The 25,933-nt window shown below is 37.7% G+C and overlaps 1 protein-coding gene and 1 pseudogene across 2 annotated transcripts in view; both read left to right on the top strand.

Annotated features, from left to right (window-relative positions):
• Znt63c (solute carrier family 30 member 1) overlaps positions 1-25,933 on the top strand; it is a 266,383-nt gene that overhangs the window by 234,529 nt on the left and 5,921 nt on the right. The window lies entirely within an intron of this gene.
• On the top strand, positions 10,637-11,264 carry LOC143350175 (uncharacterized; annotated as a pseudogene).

Here is a 25,933-nt window from a genome sequence, read left to right on the forward strand (position 1 = left end):
GAATCTCTAAATTCATTGATTTGGACTTTTGCTCCAAAACATATTCATGCTGGAACCGCTACGGTTGAAATCACCGATGGGTGTCAAAATCGGACAGCAAGTAAAGCCATATGCAATGTTGCGCGACCAAAATAGAATTGACCGTTCCGAAAGACGAGCGTCAGCCGCTTCAAAAAAAGCTAGGACTGCTAGAAGAGAAGCACTGACTGACAAAAATCAATTTCACGAGACAGAGGAAGGAGCCATTTATGGACCCGGATTGGCTGATTAATTAGTAAGAATCAATAATTTCATTCAAACCTCATCAAACAGTACAAAAACTTTAAACGTGATTTTCTCAAAACCATGTTCTACAAATTGGCAACCACGATATCTCAGAAACCAATTGGCTGATTGAGCTCAAAGGATCTAGCCGAATAAGCATGGTAAAAGTGCCCCCAAACCAAATTGAACGGGGTTAATACCACTCGATAGGTGGTTCAAAGAAACCCCTTTTCCCAAAGTTTCAATCCGGTATCTCTACTACAGGGGTAATTACGGGATGAAAATCATTTTTTGGTTTATCCTTAATATCTCCCGTTCTACTCAATTAAAGATTATGAAAAAAATCATGGTTATTCTATCGATTGATGTACATGTTTGAGAATTTTTTCAGAATTTTTGGATGCAAATTCGATTTTTAAAAAATTCGAAAATATTTTAACCATCGATTTTTTGTCGAAGTTATCAAGTGACCACATTTGTTTTTATACAGTATAAAGCTCTCTATCTTGTATGTTGGGTAGCTGAGTCTTTTGTCAAACCATATGCCTAGATATTTGACTTTGGTAGACCATTGTGTGAAGTGGTTATTGACCTGAATGTTTGTTGCGGTGGGGGATTTTTTCCTTGTAAATAGTATGGCCTCGGTTTTTATGGGATTAAGGGTTAGTTTCCAAGCGTCGATGAATTGAGAAATTTGGTCCAAGTGAGTTTGAATGTATTTAACTGCCTGGTTTGGAACCCATGAAGAAGCATATATGGCTGTGTCGTCTGCGTAGAGGACAATTTTGGTGTTTGGATTTTTGGGGATGTCGTTGATGAAGATGTTGAACAATACTGGGCCTAGGACTGAGCCTTGGGGGATCCCAGTGTAAATAGGTTTTTGTGAGGATTGGGAGCCGTTGAGGGAAACTGTGATTCTTCTGTCTGTAAGGAAACTTTGTATTATTTTAATGGTATGCAAGGGTATGTTGTATCTATGGAGTTTCAGGAGAAGGCCATTGTGCCATACGGAGTCAAAAGCTTTCTGGAGGTCTAGGAGTATTAGTACCACCGATCTATTCTTGTTGACTTCGAAGGCAATGTCTTCTTGGAGTCGGAGCACCTGGTGGATGGTGGAGTGGTTTGCTCGGAAGCCAAATTATTCTTGTATCAGGATGCTGTGAGCATGAAGGTGACTGGTTAGCTGCATTAATATGATCCTCTCGTATATCTTGCCCAGTAGGCTGAGAAGGCTAGTTGGTTTGTAATTGTTAGGATTTAGTTTGGATTTGCCAGGTTTTGGTAATGGGATGATTTTTGCCATCTTCCACTTGGTGGGGAAGTAGGCAAGCTGGAAGGATTGTCTGTAGATGTAATATAGTTGTGTTATGATTTTTTGTGGAAGGTTTTTGAGTTGTATGGATGTTATGTTGTCTGGTCCAGGGGATTTCTTATTATTTAGATTCTTTATGTGCTTGTGGATGAGCGCTGGTGTGATACGGAAGTTGTCTTGGGGAGCTGTTGAAGCGAAGGTTATGGTTCTTGTAAAGTGGTTTGCTTCTATGTCTATAGGGGAGTTGGAGGTGGTCGGAGGTTGAAGCTGGAAGGTACTAGCCAGCATTTCGGCTTTCTCTGGATTAGTGTAAGCTGTAGTGCCGTTGTTGTTCAGTGGTAGAATTGTAGCGTGATTGGTTTTGAGGGATTTGTATAGTGACCATAGAGAGTTGGGGTTTGTCTCTGCTTGCCTCAGTTTTTGCTGCCATGCGTGTGTTTTGATATCTTTGGTTTTAATTTGTATCTGATTAGTAAGCAAGTTTCTAAGGTGCTTGTGGAGTGGGTTAAGTGAACGTAGGAATCTACGTCTGTACCTGTTGCGGAGTTTGATTAAGTTTATAAGTTTTAGGTCGGGCTTGATTATTTTGGAGCAAAAGCAGTTTTTGGTTGTAGCTGCGTTTTAGTTTGTAGTGATGGTGTTTTGAAGTCTGTTAATTTCTCTGTCTATATCATTGGTGTTATTGATGTGTGGGTTTATTGAGTATCTGTTGCACTGGTTACGGAATTGCTGCCAATTAGTGTTTGAGACCGTACAGTTCGTAAAGTGAGTGGTTTTGTTTGTGTGTTGTAGGATTACCAGGAGGTGGTTTGAAGGGAGATCGTATATGGTGTGGCATTCAGAATAGTGAGGTGAGTTGGTGAGGAAAATGTCTATGTTGGATGATCTGGCTCTGGGTTGCTGATGTGTGTATGTGTCACTGTGCAGAATATGGTAGCTATTTTTTGTCATGTGTGTGTAGATTGTTTTGCCATTGGAGTTGGTTGAGGTGTTGTTCCAACTGAGGTGTTTTGCGTTAAAATCGCCTCCAATGATGTATCTGGCAGTGTGTGTGGTTAGTGCGTTTAAATCATGCTGCGTGAATCTTTTGTTTGGTGGGAGGTATACGGACCCTATTATGATTTTTGGAGTGGATGGGATTTCAATGAAAATTCCTTTGACAATTGTCTAAGAAAGGTTGTGGGATGTTGTTGTATGCTATGGATTGATGGATGATGATGGCGACGCTTCCGCGAGGTGTTATCCGGTCGTTTCTTATGACTCTGTATCTAGTTATTTTTACAATGTCAGTATCCTTAAGCCAAGTTTCTGATACAAGAGCAATATGGATTTGATGGTGTTCGAGGAATATTTGGAGTTCATGAATTTTATTGAGAATACTGGTGGCATTCCAGAGTAAGATTTTTGTTGGTAGATTAGCCATTGATTAATTTGGCAGCTTCTAAGAATGCTTGAAGTTTTTGGGCCTTGGTTTTGCAAATTAACACGTTGAATGCCACGTCAGTCACCGGTGACTGATACCGACCTTTCCGTTCAGGCCACGTCAGTCACCGGTAACTGACACTATAAAATATGATAACAAAGGTGAAAATTAAACATTTTTTCAGAAAACTTTAATGGATTTTATTAAAACAAGGTAAACATAAAAATGGTTGTCCCTCACAAGTGTCACAAAATGTTATAACCTGTTTGGTTAAATTTCGTGCTATTTTTCTGCCACTCTGTGCCGCATTTTCTTCATAGCACGATTTGCAATATTTTCTCACTGCTGAAACTCGGCCAGGTTTTGTCTGCAGTTTGTGATGTTTTTTGCTGGTTGCAATGCTGCTGGATGGAACGTCGGCTTCCTTGCAGTTTGTCAAATAAACCGCCAATTTCTTCCGGAATTCCGTAATGCTGATTTTCTTCATCGTTATATGTTTGAATAAAATCAAACTATTTAAGACTGCAGTATTTAACAAAAGGTCAATAGCCAGTTTCTTATACCACTTTAGAGATCTTCTTAGTGGACTATTATAACCATTCATCTGGTCAGATAAGTCCACAGCCGCCTTTCCTCTATTATAGTCCACTATAATTCTGGGTTTCAACTTGTTCCCTAATCGGCTCTGAACATTCACCATTTCCGACGAATGTTTCGTTGGCAGAACTAGTATATCCCGCTTGTCCTTCCATTTTAAAATGGTTATTCCTTTTCTGTTTTGCTTTGCAATTGCCTCTCCCCATTTTAACTTTTTGGAAATCACCTGCGCCGGATTTCCTCGCCGATTCGAACGTAACGTTCCCACTAAATGTACGTTTTTTTCAATTAGCTTTTCTGCCAATTCTAAACTGGTATACCAGTTATCGGTATATAACGTGTGTCCCTTATGGAATAAGTCCCTGCAAAGGAACATCACTATTTTAGTGGGCGTATTTTGTTCTTCAAAAGATTTTCCCGCGTACAGACGAAAGGCATATGTGTAGCCGGATTCGCAGCATAATTTATATACTTTCACTCCGTATTTATGGCGCTTCTGTTTTAAATATTGCCTAAATATAATACGGCCACGGAACGGAATCAACGATTCATCGATGCATATCTCCTCCGACGGGTTGTAATATTTTTTGAAATTTGTTTGCAGTGCGTCTAAAAGTGGTTGGATTTTGAACAAACGGTTGGATCCATTATCCTTTGTATTGTCGGCAAAGTGCAACAATCTTAGTAACAGTTCGAACCTGTTTCTCGACATGACACCTTTTGGGAATGTTTGCATGTAAACTGGATCATGCGACCAATATAAATGTATGGCCGGTAATCTCACCAATCCCATCCATAAAATTAGCCCCAAGAATCGCTTCATTTCATACTTATTCGTTGGTGTCCACTTCTGCAAGCGCTTCGAGCAGCCAGCTTCCACTTGTTGTGACGCATACAAGTTCGTTTGCACCACAATTTCTTCGACTAAAGTATCCGGCACAAATAGCTCGTAACAATGTTCCACTCCTGCATCCGACCCTAGACTTATGTCATCCATCACAAATCCAGAAGGAGAGACAAAAGGTTGAATATTTGGTCGATTTCCACTCGGATCACTCCACTCTTCAACACGTTCTTCTTCTTCCTCTGATGATGAAGGAAAAATCGGGACTCTATACCGCCTTCTAGCAAAAATAACTTCGCTATTGTCACTTTCAGAATCATGAACTGACATTTTGAAGGCTAAGAAAAAACTTTCGTGTGCACTGGACCAAGAACTATAGAGGACTGAATGAAATAGTAATATATTTCTAAAATGAATAACGTAGGCCATTTCTACGGTGTTTATCCTTCTTTGCCGTAGCCTAAGCAGAGCCGCGGCCCGAAGTGGAGTTCAATGTAATCTTATCTCTAGCGGGCCAAACTGTAAACAAAACAGGCGAGAGGCCTAACGTGTAGAATGAATGCTTATATAAGCATTCCCTTTCGAACAGAAATACCTTCCACTACGCTAAAAAAACAATGGCCCTAATACGTTTTAAAGTTTCCATTGAGTAAATTCTAATTTGCCAGTATTGCGCTTCGCATTGCTGTGCTACGACAGCTGCGTGTGCGGCCTGACGGGGAAGTCGCTATAAAACCGCGTGGCGCTCAACGCGTTAATAGTTTATTGTAAAGGTGATCTAAGGCGGCGCCTATGCTGGATATGTCAATCAGCTCGTTGATGGTCTGAGCTTTGGCGAAGAGATCCGACAGTTCAGGAGTGTTTTCGCTAGGGATGGGTTTAGGGTTTTGTCTTGCAGCTGCAGCAGCTGCATATGTCTTGTGTGTGGTTGCAGGGGCACTGAGTGGGAGTAGGTTGGTTTCATGCTGACAGGAGTAGGTTGAGGCGGGGTAGGTGCTGGAATGTGTTTGGATGGGGGGGATGTGGGTGATATGGAGTGAGTTCTTTTTTTGAATGAAGGTTAGGAGTGAGGGGCACTGGCTGTAGTTTGCCGGGTGTAGGCCATGGCAATTACAGCAAGTAGCTGGGGTGGTTGGAGGTTTGGTGCATTCTTTGGTGGGAAGTTTGCCTACGCATTTGACACAGGTAGGAGTTTTTGTGCAGTTGGCCGAAGAGTGGCCAAAAGCCTGACAGCGAAAGTACTGTATGTATGGTCTTGAGTTATTATATTTTTCCCAATAGGCTCTGCTGTGCCCTAGGGTTCTTATGTGGTTCACTTGTTGGAGGGTGGTGCCCCTTGAGAATATTACTTTGTATGTGGCTAGGTAGCTTGCCTCTTTTCGTTTTAATTCTGTGCAGGCTAGGGCGTTTAACCCTTTGGCCTGAATTTCTTTTAGGATCTGGTCAGTGGGAAGTTTAGAGAGTCCTTTAAGGACAACTGCTATGGTTTTGTCTGCGTTTAGTGTGTAGGTGTGCATTTGTAGGTTATTACTGATTATTAGTTCTCTTACCGCGAGGTGGTCATTGATTGAATTGAGCGTGATTTTAACCTGGTTAGATAAGTATTTGACCTCAAAGGTGTCTTTAACCGTGTTTTCTATCAGGTGGCAGAATGCCTTATGATCCTTGATCATTGAGTGAATGAAAATTGGTGGAGGCTTACCTTGAGGTGGCTTGACTGGTACGGTCGGAGTTACCTGTGGTGGGGTGATTATGCTATCGTGTCCTACGTCGAAGATGTCCGACAGTATGGTGTACCTGTTGGACACTGGGGTGATGGTTGTGGCTGCTGTTGTGGCTTTGCTGGTCGATGCCTCGGGTGTTAGGGTTGTTGGTGCTTCCCTGGAGGTTTTCCTTTTCCTAGGGAACAGGAAGCCTCCCTGGTCTGTTTCTTCTTTGTTCACTGTGTCCATTGATGGTGATGGCGGTGGTTTAGCCGGGACGTCTTGGCAGGGTGACGCGGTGAAGAATCTCCTTGAGTCTGATAGTGACGCTGTCTGGCGTCTTACAGTTTGAATGTATGGTTCGCCATTTTGTCGAGCTGACTGGCGATGGCGAAATGCCAGTTTCTCTGGCCCGGTGGCCAGCGCTGTGTGATGTGTGTGGTATCTGGATTGTCCGAATTAATTCCGTGTCCTTTTTGCAGGTCCTGGTCGGGTGCGTGTGTCGTGTTCCTTTTGGGTAGTCGTTTGTTAGGGCACTTGCTAGGTGCAGATGCGGAGGAGTGTCGAGCAGTCTTCGTTCTCTGACGGTTGTATGATGAATGAATGCTGGCCAAACGAGCCTCAGGGCTCCTCTTATATCCCCGGCCGCACGCGAAACCTGCTGCGAGAAAGGTTAGCAGCGCGGCGCCACATCGCGGTCACAGTCGAAGTTGCCCGCGTGCGGCCGGTCGCGGAGCCAGTGGATGGCGGGTTACCGGGGTCGTGGCGCCGATGAGTGACTTTCGTCACAAAGTTTTCTGTGTGATACAGTATTTTCTCTATATAAGCTCGGAACTCGTCGACAATATAGGCAAATATCGTATCCCCTCTACTTATCCCCACTGCGTACTGTTAGAACCCAGCACTCGCTGTACCGACGAGTGTGCCTTCCTACGGGCGGTTCCCCAAGATAGCGGCACGCTTGACGATCGGTCGTCGAACATTGTCATACGATACGGGTTCAAATTATTAACCCTTTGCACTCGAGAAGTGAGTCTCACTCACCACGCGATTTGATGCCGCAACTCGAGAGGTGACTGTCGCTCACCACTTCGTACGCTGCGGTAACTTGATGCGCGGCGGTAGTTGTTTACGTTTAGTTTCTTCGACGTGAGTTCCTACGCTCTGTTTGTATATTCTTATGAAGTGTGAAATGATATCCCTTCAAATGGAGATAAGACTTTCTTATCTGAAATTAGTACGCAACCACGAACCGGATTGCATTTTCGGTCTCAGTTCGAACCTGACAGCCGTGGCAAAGAGTCTAGAAAAGTTGAAGTTTTTGATCCCCATTACCATGGAACGTAATAATGAAATAAGCTCTAGTGAAGATGAGTTTGATTTAGAGTTGCTAAACGAGAAAATTACATCTATACACAGAGAACTTGACGATAGAGAAAACGCGAGCAGTAATGATGATAATGATGAAGTAAGAGGTGTAAGAAGGCGAAAAATTAGAATAATAGACAGTGAAGGTGACAGTAACAGTGATGCTGGAGAAGACCCACAATCCGACAGTTCCGAATGGATTAGCTGTCCAGAATCCGAAGAAATACCCCAGAGAATACCGTTTATAGCCGGCAATAATCCTGCAGGACCGCACATATTCGCAGACACGAAAGAACCGTTAGATTTTTTTAAATTATTTTTTACTGATGAACTCGTAAATGAAGTAGTTACAGAAACAAATAATTACGCTAGAAGAAAGTTAGAGAACAAGACGCTATCACCATACTCGATATGGCGAACTTGGCAGTGTGACTACCGAAGAAATGTGGGCATTTATTGGCGTTATAATAAATATGGGGACAATGCCGCTCGCGAATTTGCAAGAGTACTGGTCACGGAATGATGTCAGTTACATACCTTTTTATTCAAACAAATTTACCAGAGATACATTCAGCCAGATTTTTTGGATGCTTCATCTAAAAACAATCCCAACAATAGATGCAGGTCCAAGAACCCGTTTGCAGCTAGTAAGCTGCTTTTTAGAATATATAAATTCCAAGCTTTTGAAGTATTTTACACCGGGAGAAGAAATTTGTGTGGATGAGTCCACTATCAAATTCAAAGGTCGGGTTTCTTTTATCACGTACAACCCGAAGAAACCAACGAAATGGGGTATTAGGGTTTACACAATGGCAGACTCAAATACTGGTTATATCTGTGGCATTCTTCCTTATTATGGAAGTCTTACCACGGAGAAATTGATAAGGCCTGACCTTCCGATATCTGCAAGAATACCGCTGCACCTTTATACGGTGCTTCTGGAGAAAGTGCCTGGTAGTCAAGGACACCACATGTTCACCGATCGGTACTACACCAGCTTTATCCTAGCTGAAGAGTTACTGAAATTGAAGTGCCACTTGTCAGGAACAATACTAACAAATAGGAAGCATTTGCCAAACCAAATCAAAAAACCAAAATTCGGCAGGAAATCGACAGTAGCATTCCGCAAGGGAAATACATTAGTTTTATCATGGAAGGACAAGAGGGTTGTCACGTGCTTGACGAATTGGAACAATGCAGGAATGACTTTTGTGAGAAGAATGTTACGAGGTGGTTTGAAGTTACCGTCAAGAAGCCTAATGTAGTAATAAATTATATAAAACATATGGGTGGTGTCGATCGTGCAGATCAATTAGCTGCAACGTACTGTTTCTTACGAAAATCCTTGAAATGGTGGCGTAAACTGTTTTTTTGGGGGCTTGAAATTTGCTCAATAAATTCGTATTTACTTTATAAAATGACTAAACAGCAGAGAGGAGAACAGCCGCTTAGTCACTTGAGGTATGTGAAAACCTTAGTTCAGCAATTGACTGGAGATTTTCATCAGACACGTGCTCGATCTTCAACCTCAACCTCCAGTTCTGAAAACGACCGCTTAAATGGAAAACTGCATAACATTCTAACGGGAGTTAGGAAGGATTGTAAAGTCTGCTCTCAAAGAAGTAGACATGGCAAAAGACATCAAACGACGTACTATTGTGATACTTGTCCCGATAAGCCGGGCCTACATCTCGGCAATTGTTACATGAAATATCATACAAAGCAAAATTACAAAGAATAATGTTAAACAAATTATCCTCGTAAAGATGTAAAGATACATTAAATATTAAAAAATAAAAGTTTTGTAAGTTACTTTGCGTGTGTAATCATTTTATGTTAGAGGTAGTAAAGTCACCAAAAGCGCTACGAAACGTCTCGAGTTGCTGGTTGGTCCGCACGGAAACGGCCTCGAGCGCAAAGGGTTAAGGCAACACTAGTGCAATAATACAAATTTTTTATGTTTCCTTTTCTTATTTTGAAACTTTTGACATGTCTGTGGCAGTTTTCTGATTTAACTAAGATCAAATACAACATAATTTTTATTATTGTTTTTCATAAATTATAATATACATTTGTCCTTTCTTTAAAGTGTATCTTCATCTAAAAAAAGGAATTGTAATTTAATTGACCTATCATTTATTTGCTGAAACCATGAGACAACTCAGAGTAAAATAAGTTGGTTAAACAGTTTAAATTCACAAGTTGTATCTTTTTGAGTCATAACACTGTTGCAGTAAACGAGCGATACATACATATATGTACTGAAGTTATGATACGATTTAACTAGTACAGATACAATAATAAATCAACAACGAAATTTATCTTTATTTTTGTTCTTCCTTTTTTCAAACTTCATCAACATATTCGTGACACTTTTCTGATTAAAATGACATCGGTAATTATTTAGATTAGGGTACACCTCATCGATTTCGATGATTTTGAAATATGTTGTAGAAATATACATTTTGAACAACTTTTTCCTATACATGTTACTCCCGCTCGCGCTTAGTTTCTGAGATATTTGTAAAAAACTAGTGCTATTACATATTGAATTCTGCCCAAACGTGAAAACTCGTGGCCACGTATACGCTCAACGTATACACTGCCGATGCGTAGACTTTCTTCTGTTTTGATTCTTTTTTTTTCTCCTTACAATTAGTGCAGTACGCGTCACGAGGTAAAGAAGCACGCACAATTAACTCGTCCAAAGAATCACTTTTATAACATTATTTTCGCGTATAGTGTTACAGTACGTATAACTATAATGAAATTATACGAGCTTTTACATATTTGTGATGACTATGAGAAATTAATAGATTTTTTAATTGAGCGGAAGGTAACTATGAATTTCTAAATATTTGTTGCGACTACGGAATATTAATAGATATTTAATTGAATAAAAGGTAATTCATGGAAGCATGGTTTGCACAAAATGTCAGAAGGAAATGGCATTTAATCGTAAGAGATTAATGTTTAAATGTCGGAATACATTTTTTACGAAGAATAGTAGTAAAAAACGCGTGAAAAAAGAATGCGTAGTACAAATTAGTGCGTTACATAATACGTGGTTCCAACATGCACGCATACCAATTCAGGCCATCTGCAGATTTATAGCTTACCACATAATGCTACGGCCACCCCGGCAAACATTTTTAATGAAAGAACTGGGTGTATCTACAACGACAGTTGTTGATTGGGCGAGCTTTTGCAGAGAATTGTGTTTTATGGACTGAAAAATATTCAGTTCAAATAGGAGGCGAAAATCAAATTGTCGAAGTCGATGAAGCAAAAATTGGCAAACGGAAATATAATAAAGGTCGTCTTATGAGTGGACAGTGGATATTTGGAGGCTTCGATCGTACCAGTAAACAATTTTTTATTGAGCCGGTTCCAGACCGAAGTAGCGAAACGTTACTTTCCGTTATACAACGAAAAATTAAGCCGGGGACAACAATCATTTCGGACTATTGGAAGGCATATGACTGTTTGAATCACAAAGGCTATAAGCATTTAACGGTGAACCACAAAATGAACTTTGTGGATCCAAATAGCGGTGCTCATACCCAAAATATAGAGCGAACATGGCGGGAAACACGGGCGGATATTCCCCGCTATGGAATACGCACCTACCATTATATTGGGTACATAGCAGAGTTTCTCTTTCGACGAAAATTCAATTTTAACGATCATCTTGTTGCGTTTTTTAATATAATGGCGGACGTGTTTCCCATTAATGAATCAACCGGTGCTTAACATGTACACCCCTAATGCAATAATATCTATGAAATATTTAATAAAATTCGAAACTTAATCTAATTAATGCAATATTCAATTTTCCCACTACATATTACCGAGTGTTAACCACGCGCCCAAAGCGACGCATTAGCACGGAATCGTCGCTCATCTACTGTTTTCGTAAACGGTCGGTGTGCCCAGCAAACGACGTACATACCGGTTAAACTGAAACGTTCAAATTAACCAATTTCTGATCTGTCGAACTTGTTTTGCGAAAATGCTGCCTTTAGAAAACCTCAAAATTGACACGCGTAAGCGGGGGAGGGGCGGAGCACCCCCTCCGCCCCCTCCCCAATATAATAATCTAATCCAGACCTAACCTAATCTATCTCGAAGTACATTTAGAAACATAGATTAAGTTAGGTCAAGGCCTGATTCGTCAAGGAGGGGGTGCAGGTGTCAATTTTGAATTTTTATCGTTCTTTATAACATATCTTAGTTTGATCGAAAACAAAGAATCAAAACAGAAGAAAGTCTACGTATCGGCAGTGTATACGTTGAGCGTATACGTGGCCACGAGTTTTCACGTCTGGGCAGAATTCAATATGTAATAGCACTAGTTTTTTTGCAAATATCTCACCAACTAAGCGCGAGCGGGGGTAATATGTATAGGAAAAAGTTGTTCAAAATGTATATTTCTACAACATATTTCAAAATCATCGAAATCAATGAGGTGTACCCTAATCTAAATAATTACCATGACATCAAATACGATATACAATTTAGATCCCATTTACTAACGCAATAAGCGATCAAAGGCATGCATCGCTCAGGTGACTCCACGTCGGCTGTATCGAAACACAGGCGATGTTTACGGGAGCCTATACAGAATCAGTATTTCATTCTGCGACCTCTACCAAGAGAGGTAGAGGTCAGAATTAGAACACCGATTCGGTATAGGCTCGCATAAACATCGCCTGTGTTTCGCTACAGCCGACCTGAAGCAAAGGAAGCGATAGCAAATTCGGCGATGCTCGGGCGCTCAGTCCCTCTTTGTCATATGCTCGCTGTTCTTTTCTACATTCGCCGCCTCCAGTAGGCGTCAACAAAGTATCAAGAATCGTTTCTCGTCCACGATATAGCCGAGCGTTGAGTCCCGAGAGCGTCGCTTCTATAGAGACAATACTGTATACCTATCTCTACGAATACGAGCCAATTTGATGCGATCGTAATATAGGGTTTTCCAATAGGGACGGATCGATGTTGGTAGTCTATGGTGTTCATGTTGTTTTGGCGGCGTCTGTCAAATTTTTTGTTTGTGACTCAGCCAGTAATGCCAAATCACCATGGCAAGTTACACGATTGAGCAGCACGTCTAAATGATAAAACTTTATTATCAAAATGATTGTTCGTTAGCGCAACCGTTGCACACATTGCGTCCATTTTACGGCAGATGCGGTGGCCCTTCAAAGTCGACTTTCCAACGTTTGGTGGCCAAATTTGAGATGACCGGTTCGGTAAACAATCAGCCGACATCCGTACGTCAAAGGAACGCCAAGTCGGCCGAGAACATCGCCGCTGTCCGTGAAAGTGTGCAGGAGAACCCGAGGCAGATAATTCCTCGCCGTGCACAAGAAGTTGGCCTATCGCAGACTTCAACTTGGCGAATTTTGCGCCGGGATTTGGGCCTGTACCCGTACAAGATCCAACTGACCCAGGAGCTCAAAGTTAATGACCATAGAAAACGCGTTTATTTGCTGACTGAGCTTCGGAGCGTTTGGCCAAATTTTGGTCGAAAAATCATCTTTAGCGACGAGGCGTATTTTTGGATAAATGGTTATGTTAACAAGCAAAATTGCCGTATATGGGACGACGCCAACCCAAACGAGATTCATCAGGTGGCAATGCATCCACAGGAAGTTACTATTTGGTGCAGATTTTGGGGCGGCGGCGTCATTGGTCCGTACTTTTTCTAACACGACTTTGGTAATTCTGTCACCGTCAATGATGAACGCTATCGATCGATGACAATCAGTTTCTTTTGGCCCGAATTGAACGATATGGACGTGGACGACGGTTCCAGCAGGACGGCGCTACGAGCCACACAACGAACGACGCGATGGACATTCTGCATGAACGATTTGAGGGTATGGTTATCTCTCACGGAGGTGACGTAAATTGGCCACCAAGATCGTGCGATTTGACCCCGCTAGATTTTTTCTTGTGGAGTTTTCTGAAGTCACAGATCTATGCCAATAAACCACAATCGACCGATGCTCTCAAAGTCAACATAACCCAGTCAGTCGGATCTATGCGGCAGAGTCATTGAAAATTGGACCTCTCTAATCTGTACCATCGTAAGAAGCCGCGGCGGACATTTGAACGATGTCACATTCCATAGATAATGGCATACATGGGCCTTTCAAATAAAAAAAAAATTTCGTTAATATCTCACACACAGTTTGTTTTATTCCATTTCAACATCGACCCGCCCTTATTGGAAACCCCATTATAAGTATAAATGTTAGTAAATTGGCTTCAACTGTTACTTCGCTGTTATCCGTGGCTTTATTCGTGAAAACATTATTGCAGTTATAAACGTAAATGTAATAAAAGAGTTAGTTCTTCAAGTAAACGTCAATCACACACATAAACAATGGTAATACTTCGAGCCTGACATCTCAAATATGCATGCATATGGTATGCAGAAAGGAATAAGCATCAGACAAAAACACGAAACTCAATATGCGAATTGCAGTCAGGGTATGAAAATGTGTTTGAAATTACAGTTACTATTAGTGTGATGACTATTGTACCATTACTATGCCCTTGCCATTGTGTGAATGAAATGCGTGCAAGGGTAACTTTAGTTTCTCTTTCCTAGGATCTCGCGCGAACCTGATAATCCTAGTAAACACTTGCCGACCAGACCCGTATGACATTTCTCTGTTTTCTTTCAAGCCCCTGCTTGGACATCGGACCATTTCTAGCCGGGCTCAGCGAGGCACTTCACTTTTATTATCTATTTCCGGCCGCTCTAACTTTCTTCACGTTTTTCATCTTCGATTTGTCCCTCTCTCTCTTTTCTGTCTCTCTCCATTTTCCTTTCATACTAACTTTTAAGGATTTTGTATTTCCTCGGTGACGAGGCCGGAGAGAAAGTTCGTCCGGACCCATCAAAGATGTCGGTACCCATTCTACGCGTGACACTAACGAAAATAAAGTTTATCTTTGATTGAAGGTAGATTTGGGTACTAGTTTATTATTCACCGTCACTTTCACACGTCAGTATTGTAGTTTATATCTTGAAACAGATATTCGATTGCAGATTAGATTACACTATTCGAGCTACGCTTGACGACTGAACTCCGGAGGTATCCTTCTAGTGGTGGGGATACAAATATTACTTGCAGAGATCTTTTTTACATATAGAGAGACTATACTCGCATTTTCAATCTATTTCGCATAGTTACTCTTAAAAAAATATTAGGCGTGTGTTTTACAATTAATAGAAGAACTTTGCGAGAGCATATTGATATTAATAAACCGCAACGAAACACGATACTTTACACAGGGTGTTCGGTCACCCCTGGAAAAAATTTGTTAGGAGATTCGAGAAGCCAAAATAAGACGAAAATCAAGAATACCAATTTGTTGATTGAGACTTCGTTAAAAAGTTATTATCGTTTAAAGTTCCTCCTGTAGAACGGCAATCTGCGAACAACTGCATGCATAGAATAGTGGTTCTCATTCAGCATGAGAAATTCTACTTACAAGGAACCTTCGCGAACGGTCCGGCTTCGATTTTGATGAAACTTCGTACACTTATGAAGCAGCCAAAAATAATCGACACGTATTTTTTTTTAGCTGCGGTTATTCGAGTTTAAGGGGTGAAACCACCCCTTGAAGTTTTGGCTCGAAACGGCTATCTCGAAAACGGAAAGACATACGAAAACATTGTTAATGGGCGAGGTTAATGGTTTCTTATGTACAATAACATGGTGTTAAAAAATTTAACAAAAATAAATTTATTTACTTAATTTTTTATTTTATTGAAATTTTCATAATGACAAAAAATTACGAGCATTTTATTCCAAATCCATTGGTATGTAACATTTTAAAATTGCCTCTTATAGTTTTGCAGATTTTCATGATTTACATCTTGCGCGTACATCCACTATGGTAGTAGCCGTTCTAATTTTGATTTTAATGAAGCACTGTAGGCTTGTACTAAATTATACAGTAACAAGTAACAAGTAACAAGTTCTTAACAGCAATGAAAAGATTAATTGTTTTTATTACCCACCTATGACATCGTGGCAAAGGTGGAGCGATTTATAAATTATAAATACATACAGTGTGTATATCACTTACTCTATGTAGTTTCGATAATAGTGGTACTCGTTGAAAAAATGTTTGAAACATAAAGATTTCTTACACCATGCGAATTTAATTATTGCCACGTCACCACAAATATGGCATCTTGATTCATTTTTAACAGAATAGCAGTACTCAATAGGATTCTGGAATGCATTTGGTTTTTCATCTATACAGGGTATTCGGCCATTCCTGGGAAAAATTTTAATGGGAGATTCTAGAGGCAAAAATAAGACGGAAATCAAGAATACTAATTTGTTAATGAAGGCTTCGTTAAAAAGTTATTAACAATTAAATTCAAAAATTTCAAATCGTTCTGGAAAAATTATTTTCGGTTGCGGGGCTCAATTACAATCATTTTTGGTGGATACACATACCCCTGAAATGCTACCCACTTTCGAGATAAAAATTCGAGTAGGTACTGAAATGTTTAGACGAAATTAAAAAATTTCAAATCATACTAAAAAAAATTATATTTAGTTACAGGGGTCAATTGTAATGATTTTTGGTCATTAGACATACCCCCGAAATCATACTCATTTTCGAGAAAAAAATTGTTTACCGAAAATCTAATGTGAGGCCAGAAATGCTTCCCTGAAATTTCATGCATATCTTTAAAACGTCGTAACTTCTGAACGGATTGAAGGATTTTAATGATTAAAAAAACAATCAACGCGTATTTTAGTAGAGAATATGTAGAAATTCTAAAAATAATGGAAAAGTTGCTCGTTGATCCCGTAAAATGTGAAAAACCCCATAAAAATGGTCCAATTTTCAAATAGCCATAACTCCTACAATAGTGAATATATTTCAATGAAATTTTTTTCTGAAGTACAGTTCATGAATACCTACAAAAAAGTATTATACAATTTTTCTGTAAGGTGTCAAACAAAATTATTAAAAATTAAAAACGAATTTTTAAGAAAAATCGACGAGGCATAGGTGCCTAAATTTTTCAACGAAAAAAAAAGATTTCAAATCGTTCTGGAAAAATTATTTTCGGTTGCGGGGGTCAATTACAATCATTTTTGGTGAATAGACATACCCTCAAATTCCTACCCACTTTGGAGAAAAAAATTCGAGAAAATGTGAAATTTTTCGACAAAATTAAAAAATTTCAAATCGTTCTGGACAAATTATTTTCGGTTGCGCGGGTCAATTACGATAATTTTTGGCGAATAGACCTACTCGCGAAATCCTACCCACGTTCTAAAAAAAATTCAGTACTGGCGTAACTTTAAACGTTAATAACTTTTTAACGAAGTTATCAATCCATTAACAAATTAGTATTCTTGATTTTCGTCTTATTTTGGCCTCTAGAATCTCCCATTAAAATTTTTCCCAGGGGTGGCCGAATACCCTGTATAACATTTAGTTTTGGTTTATTTTCCACATTATTTCTGGATCTAAAGTGTTTTATAATATCATCAACTGTAGAGTAACTGCGTTTCACTATTGATGCAATATTTCGTACAGACAAACCGTCTCTAAAATGACTTATAACAAGTTCCCGGAGTTGTAATGACGTTTGTCCACATTGTCTAGCCATTTTGTGAAAGTAAAATAAAATTTCACAGAAACTAACAACTTACGTTAATTAAAACCTACATAAAATGAAAGTATGAAAAAATGAAGGGTGATTCCCCGCGTTTCATTCGTTTTTCCCACAGGATTACCAACTGTCCGAATTTCAGTTTGAGGCTAGTTTTCATGATTTTTGACATTTCCATTTTGTTTTGAATTATCGTGAATAATTTGTCTTTGCTTAACAAATTTTATATGACCTTAAGTGTAAATTATTGAAAATAACTCTGTTTTTCATTTAATTTGTTTTCTTATACTAATAATAACCTCAGAAAGTGAAAATATACAAGTGTCCGAGTTTTACTTTGAGTCACTGTGAATACATCAAGTGCCGAATCAAAATTTCGAATCAAGAGAAAGCATTGCCGGCGTACCGTTAAAAAACTGGCGGTCGTTAACTACGCATGGATGCATAAAATGTGGCCACTGATTATACATAAAATATATACGTATGTGTACATTAAAATGTGCCATCTGATTCTACATCAGCAAACAATTTGATTTAAAACTGGAATTTCTTATAAGAATAATAATTTAATTCAATTTTATTTCATTATTTAATTCATTTATTTAATTAAAAATAGCAAATCAATAGAGTTTTGTGTTTGGTTAAATCACGTTACGCGCTGCATAATGAGCACCTCTAGCGTTAGGATATTGGGCCTGATCAGCATTTGTTTCTCTGAACCACGTCGATCGATAGCAGAATCAGCTGCTACTCGTGTTACCTTGTTTGACTCAACGCAAATACAGTTACCGAAAAAAGTATCCATACACCGCAATACATTCAGTTTAAACAATAATAACTCTGATTATATGTAGAAGGCTACTTAGCTATGAAAGGCACATATGCAGTTGGGAAATTAATTCAGCTTTCAGATAGTATGAATTTGATTATGATTTAAATAAAAATACAACAGACAAGTCTCAAATACCGAATGAAGTAAGCAAAACCGGCGAGAAAAAAGTATTCATACGTGATATCTATTGGCGAAATATACCAATAAAACTCAAAATCTTGGGAGAATCTCGTCTTTCTTTTGTTTCATAGCATTTCGTCAATTGTTAGCGTGGTTTGTTAAGGAATCATAGTTTGTATCATAATGAGTGCTAAAAATAAGGAAACTACAATAGAGGAAAGAAAAATTGTAATTGAATTATGGAAAAGTGGGAAATCACTTCGCGAGATTGGTGAAATGGTAAAAAGGAATCATGCTAGTGTACAATATATAGTTAATAAGTACAAAAGTACAGGATTAATTGAAAATATGTGTCGTTCCGGGAGACCGAGTAAGTTAACTGAAAAGGATAAAAGATTTATTACAAAGAAAATAAAAGAAAATCCATTTGAAAGTGCACCTAAAATCGCAGCGGAATTAGAAGCAAGAACTGGTAACAAAATTTGTCCAAAAACGATATCAAAGAAACTTAAAGAATCAGGGTATTTCGCATGAGTAGCGAGGAAAAACCCCTACGTCAATAAGGTGAATAAAGAAAAAAGACTTAATTTCGCAAAAATTTACATAAATAGATCGTTAGATTTTTGGAAGCAAGTTATTTTCTCAGACGAGAGTAAGTTTAATACTTGGGGTTCAGATGGACGAAAATTAGTGTACAGAAAAAAGGGAAAATCTTTTAGGCCCAAAAATATTAGACCTACAGTCAAACATAGTGGAAGTAGCCTTATAGTATGGGGCTGTATGGCCGCAAATGGCCTGAGAAACTTGCACCTCATTGATGGAATAATAGACCAATATAAATATTTAGATATTTTAAAATCAAATTTGAAAGACAGCGCACGGAAATTAGGTCTTTCTGATAATTACTATTTTCAGCAGGATAACGCTCCCATCCACAAGACTCATTTAATTAGAGTCACGTTCTGGAAACTCCTCCGCAATCACCGGACATAAATCCAATTGAGTATATATGGCAAGAATTGAAACATCGTTTGCAAAAATATAAAATTTCAAATAAAAATAATTTAACAAATTTAATTGAATCTATGCCCAGGCGATTACAAGCGATTATTGATAATAACGGATATCCTACAAAATATTAATTACTATAAATATGACTGATTCACATACAAACAAAATTCTGTATGAATACTTTTTTCTCGCTGATTTTCTTACTTCATTCGGCATTTGAGATTTGTCTGTTGTATTTTTATTTAAGTTACAATAAAATTCATACTATCTGAAAGCTGAGTTAAATTCCTAACTGCATATGCGCCTTCCATAGTTAACTAGCCTTCTATAATCAAAGTTTTTATTGTTTAAACTGAACGTGTTTCGGTGTATGGACACTTTCTTCGGTAACTGTAGATGCGAAAATTTCGTTCGTTATCAGATTCCTTTTCTCATTTTTAAATTAAAACATATTTGAAAATTTATAATCGCAGTGCGCGTACACATGATCATTCACGAATAACATAATCGCAATGCGAGCGTATTTAATTGCATTGTAATTCGTGCCTGAAAGGATTATTTGTGGACACTTGCGGACACTGTGGATAATTATGGGGCGTGTATGCTCGCGCGTGGGTGATTATTGTGTACAACATTGTGTATTGGAAGTGGTATTCACTTTGTTGGGAATTCCCAACACTTATTAACGAACCTCAATTAGTGAATATTATATCAATTTAGCGTACACCTTATTAGTTAAATTACTTAATCAGCACCTTTGGCAACCTTTTGGTACAATGCAAATTGCCGTACCATAACACCGTAAAGGAACCATACTTCGGTACCATACCTGCCCCTTGGGACCGCGGACACCTACCCCTGCACCACCCTCAGTGGGTGGTATTTCGAATGTCTGAGGACTAGCCCACGAGGGATGAGCAGGGATTTGATTGGTGATTCTAAATCTCCACCTATTTTGGAATATGTATAAAATCACGGGGCATGAGTTTTTAGAGTTAGAACAAGTAAAAACACTACAAGAACACCATAAGAACACCACAAGAACCGTTACAAATTACAATCGAATCAAGGACATTGAAAATTAAACTGTTAACACCTATGTAAATATTGTAAATAAATTCGGTAATTATTTAGATTACGGACGGTACTTCCGATTTCAATGATTTTTGATTATGTTATAGAAATCAACATTTTGAACAACTTTTTCCTATACATATAACCGCCGCTCGGCTTTAGTTTTCGAGATATTTTCAAAAAACTGTCGGAACTAATACATTGAATTCTGCCTGTCGTGTGCATCCGTGTTATCTCTTAACGCGTTAGTATGCGATCGCCGTTTTTCTACTGTTTTGCAGGCAGCAGCACACCGACGCACACCAATACATATACACATATATAACGGGTGGGCTTAAAAATCAAATTTAACTAATTTTAGTGATTTTGAATCGAAGTTTGTCTGGTCGCCGTTACGCAACCAAAATATTACCTTAGACTCTAACCTAACCTAATTTATTGATTAAGAATATTAGATTATGTTAGGTTAGACTAGTTTTGCCGTGAGGCAGCCGGCACACGCAGGTTCAAATAAAATCAAACCTGGGACCACCATTATATCCGATTGCTGGAAATCTTATGATTGCCTTCAAAAAGGATATATCCATTTAAGAGTGAATCATAGAATAAACTTTGTAGATCCGCAAACGAACGCGCACCCACAAAATATCGAACGCTTGTGACGAGAAACAAGGGCAAATATTCCAAGATATGGTACATGCCAAAAATATTATGTTGGATATTTAGCTGAATTTTTGTTCCGGCGGCAACACGATTTTGATAATCGAATAATAAAATTGTTTGATATTATGGTTGAAATATTTCCAACTGTAAATAGTGACAATTAAATATAAATAACCAAATTTTACGATTTTTCTCACGGCAGCCGGGAATAGAAAATAGCCTAACCTAAACTAATCTAATATTCCTAATCAATAAATTAGGTTAGGTTAGAGTCTAAGGTAATATTCTGGTCGCCTGACGGCGACCAGACATAGGCTTCGATTCAAAATCACTAAAATTAGTTAAATTTGATTTTTAAGCCCACCCGTTATACAGGGTGTTCAGCCACCCCTGGGAAAAATTTTAATGGGGGATTCTAGAGGCCAAATTAAGACGAGAATCAAGAATACCAATTTGTTGATGGAGGCTCCGTTAAAAAGTTATTAACAATTAAATTTAAAGATTTCAAATCGTTCTGGAAAAATTATTTTCAATTACGGGGGTCAATTACAATCATTTTTCGTAATTAGACATACCCTCAAATTCCTACCCACTTTCGAGAAAAAAATTCGAAAAGGTGTGAAATTTTTCGACGGAGAAAAAAAATTTCATATCGTATTAAAAAAATTATTTTCTGTTACGTGGGTCAGTTGCAATCATTTCTGGTGAATAGACATACCCCCAAAATCCTACGCATATTAGAGAAAAAAATTCGAATGGGTTGACAAATTTTTCGACAAAATTAAAAAATTTAGAATCGTATTAAAAAAATTATTTTCGTTTGCAAGGATCATTTACAATCATTTTTGGTCAATAGACATACTCCGGAAATCCTGCTCACTTTCGAGAAAAAAATTCGAATAGGTGGACAAATTTTTCGTCAAAATTGAAAAGTTTGGAATCGTTTTGGAAAAATTATTTTCGGTTGAGGGGGTCAATTGCAATGATTTTTGGTGAATACACATACCCCCGAAATCCTACCCATTTTCGAGAAAATTCGAGTAGGTTGACAAATTTTCGACGGAAAAAGAAATTTCAAATCGTTTTGGAAAAATTATTTTCGGTTACGGGGGTCAATTACAATCATTTTTCGTCATTAGACATACCCTCAAATTCCTACCCACTTTCGAGAAAAAAATTCGAAAAGATGTGAAATTTTTCGTCGAAAAAAAAAGAATTCAAATCGTTTTGAAAAAATTATTTTCGGTTGCGGAGGTCAATTACAATCATTTTTGGTGAATAGACATACCCCCGAAATCCTACGCATTTTCGAGAAAAAAATTCAATACAGGCGAAACTTTAAACGTTAATAACTTTTTAACGAGGCCTTCATCAATAAATTGCTATTCTTGATTTTCGTCTTATTTTGGCCTCTAGAATCCCCCATTAAAATTTTTCCCAGGTGTGGCTGAACACCCTGTATATGTGTATATGTTTGGTGTCCGTCGGTGTGCTGCTGCCTGCAAAACAGTAGAAAAACAGCGATCGCATACTAACGCGTTAAGAGATAACACGGATGCACACGACAGGCAGAATTCAATGTATTAGTTCCGACAGTTTTTTGAAAATATCTCGAAAACTAAGGCCGAGCGGCGGTTATATGTATAGGAAAAAGTTGTTCAAAATGTTGATTTCTATAACATATTCAAAAATCATTGAAATCGGAAGTACCGTCCGTATTCTAAATAATTACCATAAATTCAAGTGTTGTAAATTGTGTCGACCTTCTGTTTACTAAATAAAACGGCTCCACGAACACAGTGGGAGCTTACACACTTTGAGATTTGATATGCCTTTCTGAATTTTCATAAGACTGGTTGAATCTCATTCAACGTAAGGTGTCGCGTTCCCATAAGTGGACACAAAAATCTATGGCTGTCGATAACGTTTGTATATAAGTAGAATGTTTTATGTTGCGTGAGAACCACTAACACCAGCCTGCCGCAACCTTCCGCGCGCACGCGCTGTTTGCAGATTGCCGTTCTACAGGCAGAACTTTAAACGATAATAACTTTTTAAGGAAGCCTCAATTAACAAATTGATATCCTTGATTTTCGTCTTATTTTGGCCTCTAGAATCTCCCATTAAAATTTTTCCCAGGGGTGGCCGAACACCCTGTATATCACCCCTAACCGTAATGATATTTATAAGAATGGTAGGATGGTACAGCGTACGTTAAAATTTTCGTTCAGTTAAAATTGCAATCGCAGTCTTTAAGGAGTTATAAAGACGAAACTTATAAATCAAAAGAGAAAAATGAGATGAATTTAGTGCATTTGAATATTAAATCTAGTTGAGAGACGAAGTTATACATATATTTAAATTGAATGATATTTATATGTGTAATAATAATCTTAGTAATTATTGCAAATAACAATAAGTGTACGATAATAAAGTGTGTAATAATAAGTACATATTAATAATAAGTGCGTAAAAATGTGTAATAACAAGTGCCAGTTTTTGTTACATTTTACTTTCTTCTATCATCATACGAAGTAGACAAATTTTAATCTCTTTTTCAAGCGATCATACTTGATATTTAATATATCTTTACAAAGAATTGATAAATAATGGTTTAATTTACAAAGCGTCAGATTCTGGAAAATATTCCCCCTAAATACTCTCCTGTTTCAAGTATTGAACTATATTTTACAAAAATTAAATATTTTCTTGAAGGATGTTTGACCAACTGATTTGCAATGTGTAAAAGCTGCTTTGTTAGTTTTAAGATGAAATGAAATAAAAAATTCTAAGATACATGTAGAATTAAACAAAATTTTGATAAATTGAAATGTTCAAATCTAAATTGCCAACTATTGAAACATTTTAATCGCTTTATCAATTCATCTGTCTATTGACCCACAGAACATTGATAATCTGTGTTCACAGACAACTAAATTATACATAGAAAATTATTCATGGCTTCCCATGCCAGCAATACTACAAAAAATTCTTTTTTATGCACACTTAATAAGCTCAAGACTTTTATCAGTAGGAATAGTTGGCGAAGAAGCCAGTGAAGCCCTCAATAAGCATTTGAAGAATTTGTAGAGGATGTCATAGCAGAAAATTAAATCGAACAATGACTTTGAGAGATACATTTTGTAGACTCATGGATACATTTGGTGCTTAAAATTTTCGTTGAATTTGCATTCACATTTTAATAAAAAATATTTTACAAAATTTTTAATTTTTAACATCACATTTGTTATCAACGTCCTCAAAAATTCTTAATTATTAAGTTTCATATAAATCCGATAATATTTTGAATTTTTATCACTTTTTTGGGGTTTCCGATCCACTGTGCGTCCCAGTAAAGCACGCGGCACTACCTTTGGCACTTTATTATGACTTTAATAAGCGCCACGCCATCGGAGAAGCACATCTTATAGAGAAAATTCCAAAGAATATGACAGCATTTTCTCCAAATTTTTAAAAACGCATCTTCAAAACTGTATTTAAAAGATATAAATTGATTTATAATTTCCGATGATGTAAAATTGTTTTTTCACTCAGGACAAATTTTATTTAAAAAGGTCAATCCTGTACAAATAAAACTGAAAAAGACATCTCAATACGATAAATAATTTCTAAGATAAAAATTCCTAAGTATGACTCATTTTCACCGAAGTCGTAAATTTCAGAAGCCTGTATTTTTTAAACTTTGAAACCAGCAAAATGATGACATTAAACTATCTTTAATGTCGTATGAACTACATCATACGCAATTTTAACAAAATTCCAGACATCAAGGGGAAAAGGTGATTGGTTTGGCGTGGAATGAAAAAGTTCCGTTGATGTCACCGAAACGGAATGGTCGAACAGAACGAGTGATTTGATATAGGGTAGATCCGGTTTCTATTATGAAATGTCAACGGAAACCGAAGATGGAGATCGTGAGCGAACTCACTGATATGAACCTTCAGCTGCGTCTCCACTGCATCGGCATGACTCAGCATTTGCAGATCGGCACAGCGCGGCACAAATCGGCACGGCCGGGCCGTGCCACTGCTATGCACGTCTACGTGACAAAACTATTTCTTTCTCATTCGATTAATAGTGAAACGCATGTAAGAAAAGCTTAGAAAGTACATATAAGTAAATATAATTTTGGAGCGTCTTTGCGTCCTTATTTTTTTTGTCAACCACGATTATTGTTTAACATCTCTTAAACTGAAATTAATGTGAAATGTTAGTTTTCAAATCTCTTACCTTTGACTATTGTGAATGGATTAGAACAGAAGATTCTATACTGGCTTACTATTACTTCTTCTCCCCCTTCGATCAAGCAGATCTTTCCTTTTTTTTCTCTTTCTTTGATAAATATGAATGTTTGCTACAGAGTAACTTGCTAAAGAGTGACTAATAACGAAAAATAATCTTACGAAAAAAACGATTCCTAATAACTACAATGTACCAGAAAACTGTGTCATAAACCGAATTTTCAAATCACTTTGGATTTTAACAGTATATTAAATATTGCTATAGTTTAACAATATGTATCCTTAATTTTTTTGAAGTTATTTTTAAATGATGTGGAGATAAGAAAATCATCCTATGCAAAAATCGCTCCAAAATTATATTTATACATATTTCAGGTTAAAATATTTGTAAAATGCCTTTAGAATATTTATAAATAAATATAAACCATTGTTATATAGTTAGAATTTGAAAAAAAAATAACGAATAAAAAAAAATTCTAAGTCCCAAAGAGAGACTCGAACCTACGGTAAAAAAACTTCCAGCGGTTCCACAGTCGGACACTCTAACGCTGCGCCAACGACGTCGTTGAAAACATCGTTGATTTTTTAGGATATGTTGCGCTCAACGGTTGGTTTATTTTATTTCTTTCAATTGTTATGTAATTCTGCTTAGTGTAGAAACATTAAACAGTGTACAAAACACTCGTATATTGAAGAATGCATAAAAATTGAACGTGTAAGTTACTCTAATACGCAGAAAATGAGGAAAAAATCGGTTTTTATTTTTTTTCACTGCGGCGCACCAAAATGAAAAATC

The sequence above is a fragment of the Colletes latitarsis genome, chromosome 14 (genome assembly GCF_051014445.1).
Source record: "Colletes latitarsis isolate SP2378_abdomen chromosome 14, iyColLati1, whole genome shotgun sequence".
Lineage (NCBI taxonomy): Eukaryota > Metazoa > Arthropoda > Insecta > Hymenoptera > Colletidae > Colletes > Colletes latitarsis.